The following is a 15,377-nucleotide window of genomic DNA, read 5'->3' on the forward strand; positions in this document are numbered from 1 at the left end:
ATTTTTTCTTGTTGATTTTCCCGAGTTCTAAGTAGATTCTGGTTATCAGCCCTTTATCGGATTTGTAGCATGCAAAAATTTTCTCCCATTCTGTAGGTTGTCTGTTTGCTCTTGTGACAGTTTCTTTGGCTGTGCAGAAGCTTTTTAATTTGATCAGGTCCCATTTGTTATTTTTGTTGTTGCTGTGATTGCCTTTGGGTTCTTTTTCATAAATTATTTGCCTAGGCCAATGTCTATAAGGGTTTTTCCAACATTTTCTTCTAGAATTCTAATCATTTCATATCTTAGGTTCAAGTCTGTTCCCCAGCGTGAGTTGATTTTTGTGAGAGGTGAAAGGTGTGGATCCTCTTTCAGTCTTCTACATGTGGCTTTCCAGTTTTCCCGGCACCATTTATTGAATAAGGATTCTTTTCCCCAGTGTATGTTTCTGTCTGCTTTGTCAAAGATTAGATGGCTATATGAGGATGGTTTTATACCTGGGTTCTCAGTTCTGTTCCACTGGTCAATGGCTCTATTTTTGTGCCAGTACCAAGCTGATTTGATTACTACAGCCTTATAATAAAGTTTGAAGTCTGGTAAGTTGATGCCTCCCATTTTGTTTTTATTGCCTAGAATTGTTTTTGCTATGCAGGGTCTTCTCTGGTTCCATATGAAGCATAAAATTAATTTTTCTACATCTGTGAAGAATGATGTTGGTATTTTAATAGGGATTGCATTGAATCCGTAGATCACTTTGGGTAGTACAGACATTTTAACAATGTTGATTCTGCCAACCCACAAGTATGGTATGGTTTTCCACCTGTTTACGTTCTCTGCTATTTCCTTCCTCAGTGTTTCATTGTTCTCCCTGTAGAGGTCTTTTACCTCCTTAGTTAAATATATTACTAAGCAGATTTTTATGTATAAGCCTGTGAGCCCTCTTTAATTGTTGTGTATGATATAGGGTAGGTAGGGATAGGTCTATTCATTTTTATCTCATGTGGATATCCAAATATTCCTATACCATTGATTGAAACATTTCTTCACTGCAGAATTGCTTTAGTACTTTGTACCAGAGCATTTGACCATACATATGGTGTATTTGGTGCTTTTTATTTTGTGCCATTGATCTATTTGTGTATATTTTGACCAATACCACATTATTTTGATCACTGTCCCTTTATACATGTCTTGAAATTAAGTATTGTAAGCTCTCCAACTTTTAAGATCATTTCAGCTATTCTAGGTTTTTGACATTTTCCATATAAATTGTAGAATTAGCTTGTCAATTTTTCAAAAAATTTTATAGCTATTTTTATTAATATTTCATTAAATATAGTGATCATTTTGGGAAGAGTTTACACTTTAAAAAATATTGAGTCTGTTCATCCAAGAATAGAGTATATCTTTTTTCATTTTGGTCTGCCTTAGTTACCCTCAGCAGTGTTTTATAGTTTTCAATGCAGAGGTTCTGCACATCTTTTGTTAAATTTATTTCTAAGAATTTTATGTTTTTGAATATTACTGCAAATGATGATAAATTTTAGTTTCCTTTTTCAATATTCATCACTATTGTAGAGAAAAATAATTGATTTCTATACACTGACTTTGGATTCTCAGCCTATTAAATTTATTTTTAGTAGGTTTTTGGAGAGTCTTTTGGATTTTCTGTACAAAATCACATAATCTGAAAATAGTTTTTTATGTTCTTTCCAATCTTGAGTCTTTTCCCCCCTCACTGCATTGCCTAGAACTTCTATCTACCACTATGTTGTATAGAAGTAGAAAGTTTTAATATTTCAATACTAAACAGTAGGCTTTTCATAAGTGCATTCCATCATATGGATGATGCTTTCATCTATTTCTAGTTTGCTGTGAATTTTCATTATGAATAGGTGCTAAATTTTGTCAAATACTGATTCTGCATTTCTTGCAATGATTGTGGGGTTTTTCCTACTTTAATCTCTTACAATATAACCTGAATTACATTGATTTTTAAATGTTAAAATAATCTTGCATTCATGTACTAAATTCCATGATATATGGTTTTAACATATTACTTAATTTGATAAGCTAATATTTTTAAAGTTTCTTGCATCTGTGGTTATGAGAGATAATTGCTTTGTAATTTTTTCTTGTAATAATTTTATCTGGTTTTGATAATAGCATTATGCTGGCCTCATAAAATAAATTGAGAATTATCTTTTACTCCTCTATTTTCTAAAAGAATTTGTGTAAGTCTGATATCATTTCTTAATTAAATATTTGATAGAACTCACTAGTGAAGCCATTTGGGCTAGGAGTTTTCTTTGTGGAAAGGTTTTTTATTAAAAATTTGATCTCTATAACAGATATGGGAAATATTAGTTTTCTATTGCTGTGTGGCAAATTATTCCTAAAACTTATCAGCTAAAAAAAAATGAAAATTTATTAACTCACAGTTTCTGTGAGTTAGGAAACCTGGAGCAGCTTAACTAGATGATGGGGTGGTTCTAGCCTAGAATCTCTCTGAGGTTTCAGTTAATCTGTCAGCTGAAGCTGCAGACATCTGAAGACTTAGGTGCAGGAGAAACCGCTTCAAGCTCACTCATATGGGATTTTTGCAGGCTTCGGTACCTTGTTGGTGTTAAAGAGGTAACCTCAATTGCTCCCCATGTGAGCTTCTCCATAGGCTGCCTAACAGTTCTCACAGTGTGGCATCTAGATACCTGCAGAGTGAGTGAGTGATCTGAGGGACAGAGAGAGAGACCAACCACGGCAGAAACCATAGAGTCTTTTATAACTGAATCTTAGAAGTGATATGCCATAATTTCTATTGTCATCTATCAATCATACAGGTCAACCCTGGTAAAACATGAGAGGGGACAATACAAGGTATGAATAACAGTATTGCTAAATATGCAAATTAATACTATCTTAATATAATCTTAAGCAGTAGAAATAAATATTTTTCAGAACAAAGACATATTGGTGCCAATATCTGCATATGTATTGGAGGTATTATGCTTCTTTCTGACATTAATAAAGAGAGGCATTGGCAAACTGGAGTAGGCAGGCAAGAAGTAATCGACAAATATTGTTGAGTGTCTATCAAATGTCAAATGAAGAATGGTAGTGACAAACGGTTGGAAATCTTGAAAAGAGGCATATTCTTTGACCAAACAATCCTACCTTTAGGCATTTATCTTGAGAAAATACCTGGATTAATGCACAAGTAGTTGTGTGCAAAGAGAGTCTTGACAGGGTAGCTGTTTAGCAAAGTAAGCTATGCAAAGAACTTACATGTTCAAAAGTAGGGAACCGTTAAATAAAATTAGTATTTTGTACCCATCAAATTGATTTTCTGAAAGGATATTTATTGACAAAGAAAGATTTTTATAATTGGTTCTAAGTAAAACAAAAACAAGTCATAAAATAGTTGTCACAACATGATCCCATTGTAAGAAACATATATGTATAAAAAAAATCTGGATACAATATCATTACTAAAAATATTAGATTATTCCAGAGTGGACATCCATTGCTTTAGCTTACCCAGGATCTATTTCTCCTTCTCCTAATAACAAGACTCAGACTTTCCAACCATCCCTCTCTTAGCTTCTGTCCACTGGTTAGCTGAAATTAACTGAAACCCAAACTCAACAAAAGCTTTGGCGTATGACCTAACCTCAACCAATACTTGTATTCCAAGTTACAAATATTGATTCAGGGATGGGATTGAGAGTGAAGCCCCAGACGTTTGTTTGAATTTTTGCCTAGAGTTAGAGTGGCCATGTTGCTACTACCTGGAAGCCACGGTATGGAGGGAGATCTTATGACATCATTTCAACCTGCATCTCCAGCCAACCCTAAGTATCCTCACCTTACTCAGACTCTCACACCTGTGCTAAATCAGCAGGCCTCTCCCCACCACATACATCCTACCTTAATTGGTCGCACTTGATGGCTTTTGTACTGAATTAGGAAAACAGTATGGAAAGAAAGGAGGGAAGGATGAATAGAAGGAAAGAAGAAAGCTTAGTTTTCTTTTATTTTTTTTTTAAAAGATGGCTGGGTAAGAAATTAGGGAAATCTATTTTAGACAGATACAAGGGGAACCATGCCATTGTCTTCTAATAGGTTAAGGACTCGTCTGTAGAAACACAAAAAGAACTATTTCTCACTCAATAGGTATAGATTACAGGGAGGCATATTTACTTCAATATAAGCAGCATAGTATTTTAATTTCAGCTGGATAAAGTTAAAATGGGATGGCTTGTAAAGTTATGAATCCCTTTAACTGGAGGCATTCAAACAGAGATTTGATGGCAATCATCAGAGTTTTATTCAGGGGATTCATTCCCACCTTAAAGGAAAGGCAATACCAAATAACAATTAAATTAGTTAGTCTGGATAGATAATTAATTTGGAATCTTTAGGCTTTTATTTATACTTTTATTTTTTAATATAATAAAGTAGTCCTTAGCACACTTTTTATTATAACTCTAAAAATGTCTGAAAGAGTACATTTTGGGAAAGTTTTATTCACAGTTTTCTAGTAGCAAAAATAATTAGGTCCTGATCTTTTTGTGATTCAGAACAGTCAGTAGTCAATGTATTAAATAAAAACAACCTACTGGGACAAACAGTTCTCTTTTGAAAAATAGGACTACTCTGAATTATAAAGAAAAGAAAAATTTCCCTTAGATAAAATTTAAAATATTATATGTTATATTAAGGAAAGAAAAACATTTTATTTTTATCAGCATGGGACTCCAGAGTATTTTTTATGAAAACATAAGCATGACAAAGAAAAACAAACAAAAAAATATTGATAAATCTCTAAACCATCAGAATTTAGCTAATGGAATAAAATCTCAGGTCCTTATGGAATAAATTTCACATATTAATGTTTATTCCTTTAACCAACAAAAGTTTTGTTTTGATAGAAATCTTTTTATAAATTTATAGGCACATTTGTCACTTTCCTGCTTTATTAGGTACAGATGACAAAAATAAGATTTTAAAATGCCACGATGAGCCACTCAATTATCAATGTAATATGCTCAGCTAAAAAGCCTTAAAGATCTACACAATTATCACTTTATACTCAACTTATATTGATGCTCTCACAGTCTGTGGAATCATATATATGACCCTACCTGACCATCCATTGATGTGTGTTTTGACAAGCAGCATCTCCTTTTTTAATTTTTTGGTTTTATTCCTCACTATCAGACTTTAATTTGTCATTCTTCAATGCTGTTAGTAAGACTATCTGTAGCAACATTTTTCCTGATACTGAATTTGCTTTTTGTCTGCTGCCAATTTTTTCCTCATAGCTTTAGTGAGGTATAGTTGACAAATAAAAGTTATATACATATTTTTAATTTATTTATTTTTTAAATTTCAGTATGTTACGGATGTGCCATGTTTAGGTTACATATGTTGCCTTTGCCCCACCCAAGTCAGAGCTTCAAGTGTGTCCATCCCCCAGACAGTGTGCACCACACCCATTAGGTGTGTATATACCCATCTGCTCCTCCCCCTCCCACCTGCCCGACACCTGATGAATGTTACTACTATATTTACATATTTTAGTGAGCATTAAAAAGACATGTTACAAAAATATATGTAAATATATCCAAATATATCCATAAGTTGACATAAATTGTAGAATGGTGTTTAAAACTAAAACAAAAAGTTATATATATTTAAGGTGTACAACATGTTTTGATGTGTGTGTACATTGTGAAATGATTACCACAATCAAGCTAAGTACCATATCCATCATCTCACATCATCCTAACCATTTGTATGTGTGGGTGTGTGTGTGTATGTGGTATGAACACTTACGATCTACTTTCAGCATATACTATATTATATATTATATACTTTCAAGTATACTATATTATTCAGCCTTTAAAAAGAAGAAAATCTTACTATTTAGACATTATGCTGAGTGAAATAAGCCAGATCCAGAAAGACAAATATTGCATATCACTTATATGTGGAATCTAAAGAAATTGAACTCATAGCAACAGAGAATAGAATGATTGCGGGGAGCGGGGGAGTTGGGGAAATGGGTGGATTTTGATCAAAGGGCGCAAACTTTCACTTATAAGACAATTAAGTTCTGGAGATCTCATATATATCATGGTGACTGTCTGCTGTTGTTCTGAAAACTGTATAACTTAAGTAGAATAAGAGTACATAAGAAAGATTAGATCAAAATAGTGGACTGAGCATACACGTGCACCTCTTCTTTCTTCCCCAAGTACTCAAAATGAAAGAAATATATGCTGTAGATATGTAAGGCAAGAATGTATAGCATTTTATAATGAATTTATCTGAAGTTTAAAATTGCTGAGAGACAAAAAACTGTTTAGAGTATCTTGGTTCGTATGTCCTTCCTGCAATGCTGGAGCAGAGATTGAGGATTTGTGCTGTAGAGACCATCAAAACCATGTGGTTTGTGTGAAGGTTAATTCCAAAAAGAAAGGGAAGATCGACAGACAAAAACAAAGCATGTTCAAGATGTTGACCTTGCTCAGGGAGACCTTCTCCACCACCCTGGTCATTTATCAAATTTTCAAAAACTTGGATTTCAAAAAGAGAAACCATCTTCCTTCAGTTTAATATGAGTAGAATTCACATTTTTATGTCAATATGCAAATAGCTTATAAGAAAGTAAAGTTTAGTTTATGTATAGATTATATTATTCAACTCATAAAATGTCCCTTAATAGTTTTGAGGCTAAAACTATTCATGACTTTCTTCAGCTTGGCAAAATTCCAAATGATCATTGCTGCAAGTATTACTTCTCCACTATTCCCTGCCTTCTCTTCTTCCGCAACTTCTGTTAGAAATACATTAGAATCTCCAAATCTATCTTACATATGTCTTAATTGCCTTTTCATATTTTAGTCTCTTTTGTCTCAGCTGTGTTTGGGGTGAATTCCTCAGACTATCTTCTCATTCACTAATTCTCTCTTTTAAACAATGCCAGTGTCTCAGTTATCTCTTGTTGCCTAACAAACCCTTCAGAATTTACTGGTTTGAAATAAGAGCAACTTATTTCTTATGATTTTATGGGTTGGCTAGTTTTGCCTGGACTTGCTCATGCAACTACATTCCCCTGGTGGTCAGCTAGGGTCTGGGCTTCACCGAGCTGTTGAGATGGCGTGATAGCTGAATCCCTGACGCTATGTGATCTCTCACCACTCAGGGGGCCAACCCAGGCTCTTCTTCACGATGGTTCCTAGCAGCAAGAAGTTATAAAACCCAATGCTCATGTGCTTTTGCAGTGTCCACGTCATCACCTTTGCTAGTAATCCATTGGCTAAAACAAGTCACATTGCCTAGCCCAGATTTAAGAAGCAGAGAAGTAGTCTCCACCCTTTGATAAAAGGAACTAGAAAGAACATATGGTCATTATTGCAATTTACCATATTTGGCTAGAGTTCATTCATTTTCTATATTTTGAATTGCAAGTATAGATTTTCATTTCCAATATTTCTGATTCTTTTTCATATTCATATATTTTATGCACATTTTGTTTCATGCCATCCTGTTCTTTGTAATGAATATCATTCTTTCGTTTCTTTGAAAGAACAAACTTATTTTAAAGTCTTTGTCATATTGTCCCGTAAAATTGATTTCATCTGGGGTGAATTTATATCTGGATTGTTAATTTTGTTGGCTGTCCTTTCAACTTTATAAGTGTCAAGTGCTTAGAACGTACTAAGCACTATGATAGTATATGCTAAGTATGATGGTATATGCTTATGATTCAGCCATTCCATCCTTAGGTATTTACACAAATGAAAGTAATACATTCATATAAACAAACGCCTGTGCATGATGTTTATAACAGCTTTATTTGTAACAGCCAAATTTGGGACATAATTCAAATGTCCATCAACAGCTGAATGGGTAAAAAAAAAAATCTGTGGTATATACATACAATGAAATGCTACCTAGCAATAAAAAGGAATGAACTATTAATACATACTACGGCATGAATGAATCTCAAAATAATTATGCTAAGTGAAAGAAACTAAACAAAAATAATACATACTATATGATTACATTAATAAACATTCTAGAAAATAAATACTATAGAGACAAAAGTAGATAAGTAGTTGTCTGGGATGGATATAGGAAATAGAAAAGAGTGGAAAGGAGAGATTATAAATAGTCCTGAGGGAACTTTTGGGAGTGATGGGTATCTACATTATGGTGATGGTTTCACAGTGCATTTACATCAAAACGTACCAGGTGGCACACTTTAAATATATCCAGTTTATTATATGTCAATTACGCCTCAATAAAGCAATCTAAAAAATCAATTTGGTGTTATTACGAACCTCTGAGCTGATTTAGCTTGAACATACCAATTTTATTTAAAAGACAATTACAATATTAGCAAAAATATTAACAATGACAACTAACATTTTTTGGCACTTTGCAAAGCCAATTATTATGATAAGCATTTTACTTAGGTCATCTCATCTCAATAAATTTATCAATTAGGTACTACTAAAAATTCCACTACACAGATAAAGAAACTGAGCCTTCAAAAGACTAAATAACTTGTCCAATAGGGAACATATGTGGTAAGTGGCAGAAATGGATTTGAACCATGTGTTGTGGCCCTAGGGCCCAAGCTCTTAACACTAGCCCAAAAGGGATGGAAAAGGATAATTTGCCTCACTCTTACTCGGTTTCCTAGTCTTGTCCTTTAAAATTGTCCTTCCTTTCAACTCTCTCCCCCATTCTCATTTTTATCTTTGCCTCCTGGGAAAAGCCATTAAGCTAGCTACTACTGTGGGAATCAAGAAAGAGAATTACCTTTTGTTATACTTCACCTGGTCACATAGGTAAGGAAAAATTACGAAAGACTTTAAAGCTACAATGTGTCCTGACTAGTTCCTACATCTAGTGATCACCTTCATTTGTCTTTAGGCTATTGTACAACTTTTTAAAGTAACTTGTAGAAAACTGATAGTAATAATTCCTGTCCATAGAAATGTACATTGTATCTGGTGGAATGCAATTGATTATTTCCCTATAGACAATGATCTTTTTTGGGTCAATTTTCCATCCATTTATATATTCATTTCAGTATTCCTCATCTGACTGTAAGTTGTCTATTGAACTAAAACATCTACTGGTCCCCTCATTAATTAATGAGTTACATAAAATCTTTGCATGTATTCATTTTATATTTATATAAGAGTTGTGATTTTATCCTTTTTGAAAACTCTGTTGTTTAACACATACAGTATAATTCATAATAATTTTTAAAAATATATTATCTAACAGAAAAGCTCACTAAATTTAGTAAACTTTTTCTAACCCTGTCTAACCATAAAATCCCCATATAGATTTATATATATATGTGTGTATGTATTCAGTGATCATGAGAATTTCAGTTCTAATATAAGACAGTGTGAGCTCTTTCCATTGATCTGATTAGAAAAAGTAAGATTGGGGAGTCAAAAATAGAGACCAGACATAAACTAGAGGTAGAAAAGTAAAAAGAAGACTTTTTTTCTTTTTCAAAAAGGTATGCAAAATTTAAAAAGAAGAGCAGGAAGAAAAGTAAATGCAGGCCTTAGGACTGCCTTCTTGTAACATCTGGAAGGAGAAAGGAAGGAAGCCAAATACATGTTCTTTGGCTTGAAGATTTTACAGAAAGAGCTGAGGCCTTATAAAACTGAGAATTTGGAAAGAGAGTAATAAATACCTGCTTTATGATGATGAGTATATTAAATACACATGACTCAAGGCTTTTTCCAGTTCAAGCATCCAAGTTTTTCTCTGTACCTTGGTTAAGACAGTGAGAAGGTAAATCAGAGGAAGTGAGGAGGCTTGACTAAGATGTAGGTTGCTGGAGCATAGTATTGAATAACCTTGGACACAGGGAACCAGAAAAACACTGATGGATCCATAACTGAACAAAAAGACCCTTGTTTTTTAGATTACGTGCCATAAAGAAAAATGAATTCATGGGTATCTGGTTAAAACTCAAAAAGAGGAAAATTCTGAAAGTTTTCTACAATAAAAGGAAGCAAATGGGCATTAAATATAAAGTATATGTTATTACAATTTAAAGTATATAAAATATCATTGATGCTGTCCTTATGAATAAATGTTGTCGTATCTGAAATGTCATTCGAAATATTAAACGACCTTCAGGCATGGCAAGACCTATCTGGAAGGCTGCAGGGCCCAGCTGGAGCAAGGTTTTGGAGGCCCCTTGCTGAGCCTGACATTGACTCATCCCTTGCTGGATTGTGGGAAGTCCAGTGTGCCTTGGAGGAGTCACTAAGACCACTGGAGTAAGGATCTGGCATTTGGAAGGCTTGGGGAAGTGGCTATTTACAAATTGCATGGAAGTATTTCACCATTTTAAATAAAGCACACTCTCTTATAAATACTTAGCACTGTTCGCCAAAGCAGTCAAAGGACAGAGAATTTATAAGAGAATGGGTTACTGTATGAGTTAGGAATGTGTATAGCTACAAATAATAGGAAACCCCACCATCATGGCTTAAACAGAAGGTTTTTATTATTCATTTAAAAAAAAAGACTAGATGTGAGTAGTCCAGGGCTTGGGCAGCTGCACAGTAATATCATCAGAGACCCCGGCTTCTTCCATCTTTGTCTTCTGCCACCCTAGCCATCCTCATGCTTGTAGCCTCATGGTCATAGTTTGTTCCTTGCCCCCCATACTTCACACCTAAGTTTCAGGAAAGAATAAGATGGAAGGAGTCTTAGGAGAGCTAAAACAGTTGACATGTCTAGAGCGGATTTCCACTTGCCTCTTTAGCAGTGTTGTGTTACATTGCTTACTCTAGATGCCAGGTAGCATCAGGAGGTCAGTATTTTTAATAATGCACTTTGTTGTTTTGAACAGGATGAGAATTTATTATTAATGATGAAGGAAAAAATAAATATTGGTTGGGAAAAAAAATCAGTGTCTACTTACTATGAATGGAATGTTTGTGTCCCCTTAGAATGCATATGTTGAAACCTAAACCCAATGTGATAGCCTTTCGCGGTAATAGGTCATGAGGGTGGAGGTCTCATGAATGGGATTAGTGCCTTTATAAGAGGCCAGAGAGCTAGCTTGCCCTCTTTCCACCACATGAGGATACAAGGAAAAGATGGTAGTCTGCAACCTAGAAGAGGAACTCACCAGAACCTGACCCTGCTGGCATCTTGGACTTCCAGCCTCCAGAACTATGAGAAATAAATGCCTGTAGTTTATAAGCCACCCAGTCTGTGATACTTTGTTATAACAGACCAAATGACAAAGACAATACCACAGTTATCTAAAACTCCATCAAAAATAGAATCAACTCTACCAATGAATTCTTAACATTTACGAAAAACTCTTAAAATGGTAAAGGACAGTTCACTCTGCTGTGGGTTTTAACATATGTCATTCAGTAAATTTCATATTTAAATTTCACATCTGTAAAAATGTGTATAATCACAACCTCATGTCTAAGTGGAAACTGATGTATTACTTACAAGCTATTTCCAAACATGTATAACTAATCACATTTCTAAGCCAAATTTTTCCATCCATGCAAAAAAATCTACTCCTCATTGATGATCACATAAAAGCTGTTCAAGAACATAAGATTAATTTTAGTAGCATTTGAGGAGAGAGAAAGGGCATAATTTAAAAATTTTATACTTTGATGGGGCAATCAAATATAAGGGAATTTTCAACTTAAATTTTATTTTCAGAGTTACTTGCCACTTTAAGGTAGTTGCTTTTTGATCTTCCTGGTTCTGTTTCTTTTCTAAGGCTGTCTTCAACTTCCCTTCTGTCTTTCTCTATTTTTGTTTGACTTAGTTTTTTTCTCCTATTCAGAGCATAATTTTTACAAGAGCAGTAGAGAGGTTTTCTTCAAATTTCCCAACATTGCAACCTCGATTCTAAAAAACGTGATCCTCATCTGTCTGCAGAGAGGCTTTTCATAGGTTCTAATGTAGCAAATGCAATACGTTGTTATACTCCCAGTTTAAGAATGTCTATGATGAAATAATATGTAAGGGTTCATTGGAGAATAATTCTTGCATATAATGTTTGAGTATTGTCTTATTTAATCTGAATCCTGGTTCTGGAAGAAAATTGTTCTCAGAATAGTTACCTTTTAGCAACTGTTGGTAATGCTAAATCCTCTCCTCTCAGTGCAGTGGAGAGTGGAGGGGAATCAGGTAGAGATCAATATGTACAGCTGAGATGCTGATATCTTAATATAGTACAAGGAGTCCTATAATGCCTCAATCAAAAACTGAAGAGTTTTCTGAAGGAATAAAAGTCAAGGCTAACAAGACATTTCTAAGATAGACGTTGATTCTATATTTAGGCTATACGTATATGCAACTCAATTAATTAACTCAGTGTAAATAGACTCAAATACTTATTACATGGGTTTAAGTCCATAAAGTTTATGTCAGTAATGATAGGCGTGTGATGGTGGCCTCCTTTCCTTCTTCCTTTCTCAAAGCCCAGACAAATGCCTGTTTGACATTGATTGAACCCAATGAGTCATCAACATCTAATGAATTTTGGAGAGCACAATTCAACTTGTACCAAAGCCCAAAGAGACTACTTGAGTCCACAGTGGTGAGCCACTAAATGATGATTTTTTTGTTGTGTTGTTGTTTGTTGTTTGTTTTGTTTTATTTTAGTCAGGAAACTAATGTGTTTCAACAGATCTTTTTAAAAATTATGTCTACTTGTAGTGGTAATAATGATTGAAGGGGCTATAACCTGGAGGCAGAGGCTGTTACTCTTTGTCTGCTTTGTCAGACTATAAATTCCATGAAGGGGGGACAGCATGTGTCCTATCATTGCCATAGTATAATGCCTTGTGTAGAGTAGGTGCTCAATACATATTTGTTGTGTAAAAGAGGTAATAGAAACCTGTGCTAGGGTGGGAGCTATAGGAATGGAAAAGAAAGGAGAGAGGACAGGTTCAAGAAATGTTATGATTTGCTGACTGGATATGATGTGCAAGAAAAGAGATAAATTAAAGAGATAATCTAAATTAAAGAGATAGCTTTAAACTTGGCCAGAATTTGGTGACACTATAAAATGTCTCAGCCTTCTAATGACAGTATAAATTGGTTCAACTTTTTGGAAGATCATTTGGTAACACATCAAGAGTCTTAAAAAAGGCATAGCAATTCAGTTTTGTGCTCACATCTGATCAACACTTTTGGATAAAGTAGCTTTATTAGAGAGATATTTATCACAGCATAATTATAAAATTTTAAAAATGGGAAGAACTTAATTATTAGGTTATTGGGACATAAAGTAAAAGATAGGGTGTTGTAGACAACGTAGTTAGATAAAATAAATAAATAAATAGATAGATAAATAAATAAAAGATAGGATGATAAAAGCAGAGTTTGGAATGGTATATATAGTGTGACCTGAATTTTTAAAAAATTATTCATACAATAAGGCTCAACATAGAAAATTTACTGAGAGGAAATTCAACTGTGCAGCTTTCATATCTGCATAAAGAGATTGCATTCTTCTAAGCAAATCTTTTACACGTATCTGATTAATTCCTTTGAGCAAATTCCAAGACATAGAAATGATCTAGTATGAGGTATACTGTTATTTTTAAAGTGTTTTATGTCATATTTTCAAATGGTCATCCAGAATTGTTATGCCTGTTTACATATTTTCATTGTAGGCAAGCTAATTTCTACTTATGTTACCTGGCTTACCAGATCATCTTTATATTCTTAATTGCCTAAATGATCTGCCTTAAATGTGAATGTTTTAAAAATTTAAAAAAATACTTACACACAGATGAAAAATGACTATGAATATATAGCATTAGAAACGCAGGCCAAGTAAAGTAGAACATCCTCTGCCTCAACAGTGATTGTTCAGAGTTTCTTAGAACCCTCACATCAACCAAAAATCTGTCTACCTTCCTTTCTTTAACTAACCGGTAGATGTTTCTACTTAAATGTCTTATCATCCATCTCACATTAAAAGTGCCAAAAATTGGGCTCCAAACCTGGCTCCTCTGGCTTCCTTTTTTCTACCAGTGGACTTTCTCTCACATTGGAAACTGTGGTGCCATCTTTGATTTCTCTTTTCTTGCACATCATATCCAGTCAGCAAATCATAACATTTCCTGAACCTGTCCTCTCTCCTTTCTTTTCCATTCCTATAGCTCCCACCCTAGCACAGGTTTCTATTACCTCTTTTACACAACAAATATGTATTGAGCACCTACTCTACACAAGGCATTATACTATGGCAATGATAGGACACATGCTGTCCCCCCTTCATGGAATTTATAGTCTGACAAAGCAGACAAAGAGTAACAGCCTCTGCCTCCAGGTTATAGCCCCTTCAATCATTATTACCACTACAAGTAGACATAATTTTTAAAAAGATCTGTTGAAACACATTAGTTTCCTGACTAAAATAAAACAAAACAAACAACAAACAACAACACAACAAAAAAATCATCATTTAGTGGCTCACCACTGTGGACTCAAGTAGTCTCTTTGGGCTTTGGTACAAGTTGAATTGTGCTCTCCAAAATTCATATGTTAAAATCTTTCCCCCCAAATGTGACCATATATGGAAATAGAGTTATTATAGATATAATTAGTTAAGATGAGGTCATACTAGATTAGGGTGGGCAGCTAATCCAGTATAACTGGTACCCTTGTAAAATGGGAAAATTTTGACATACGCACACACAGAAAATGCCATATGAAGATTGGAGTCATGTTACCACAAGCCAAGGAGCTACTAGAAGCTAGGAGAGAGACCTGGAACAGATCCTCGTCTTCAGCATTCTTCTCTGCCCATCACAATACCCTTTTCCCAAGGGTCTCAGGGCTTTGGAAAACTAAAAATAGACCTCCATAAGAAAGGATTAGAAAATTTAGGCCTGAAATGTATATATATTAAAGGACATCCAGTTTAGTAACCCATAATTAAAGAAAGGATACAAGAAATAATGGATATGTGCCTTTCTTACTATAAGTCTAGTTCTGCTATTAAATACAAATGAAGAAAATGGAGCTATAATAATAACACAAAATTGCTTTTAAACAAGATTGGAAATTTCTGCCATGATTCAGACACGGATAGTAATCTATTTTTTACTGGTTTTTCTAGCTAAAAAGTACAAAATCTTGTCTTCCTAATTGAATTAATATGTATGCATTAAAACACAACAGAAATAGAAGGTTAAATTTCCATGGTAATATTAAGTTAACTGTTGGTTTATTTTAAGGAATCCCACTGAACCACCTAGAGACATATGTTAGTGTGTAAGTAGAGAGTAGTTAATTCAATAATTAAAAGAATATTGTTTCTCCTTTATTAAAGAAGAAAAATCAAATGACAT

This window comes from Propithecus coquereli, unplaced genomic scaffold (genome assembly GCF_000956105.1).
Source record: "Propithecus coquereli isolate 6110/MARCELLA unplaced genomic scaffold, Pcoq_1.0 Scaffold35, whole genome shotgun sequence".
Classification (NCBI taxonomy): domain Eukaryota; kingdom Metazoa; phylum Chordata; class Mammalia; order Primates; family Indriidae; genus Propithecus; species Propithecus coquereli.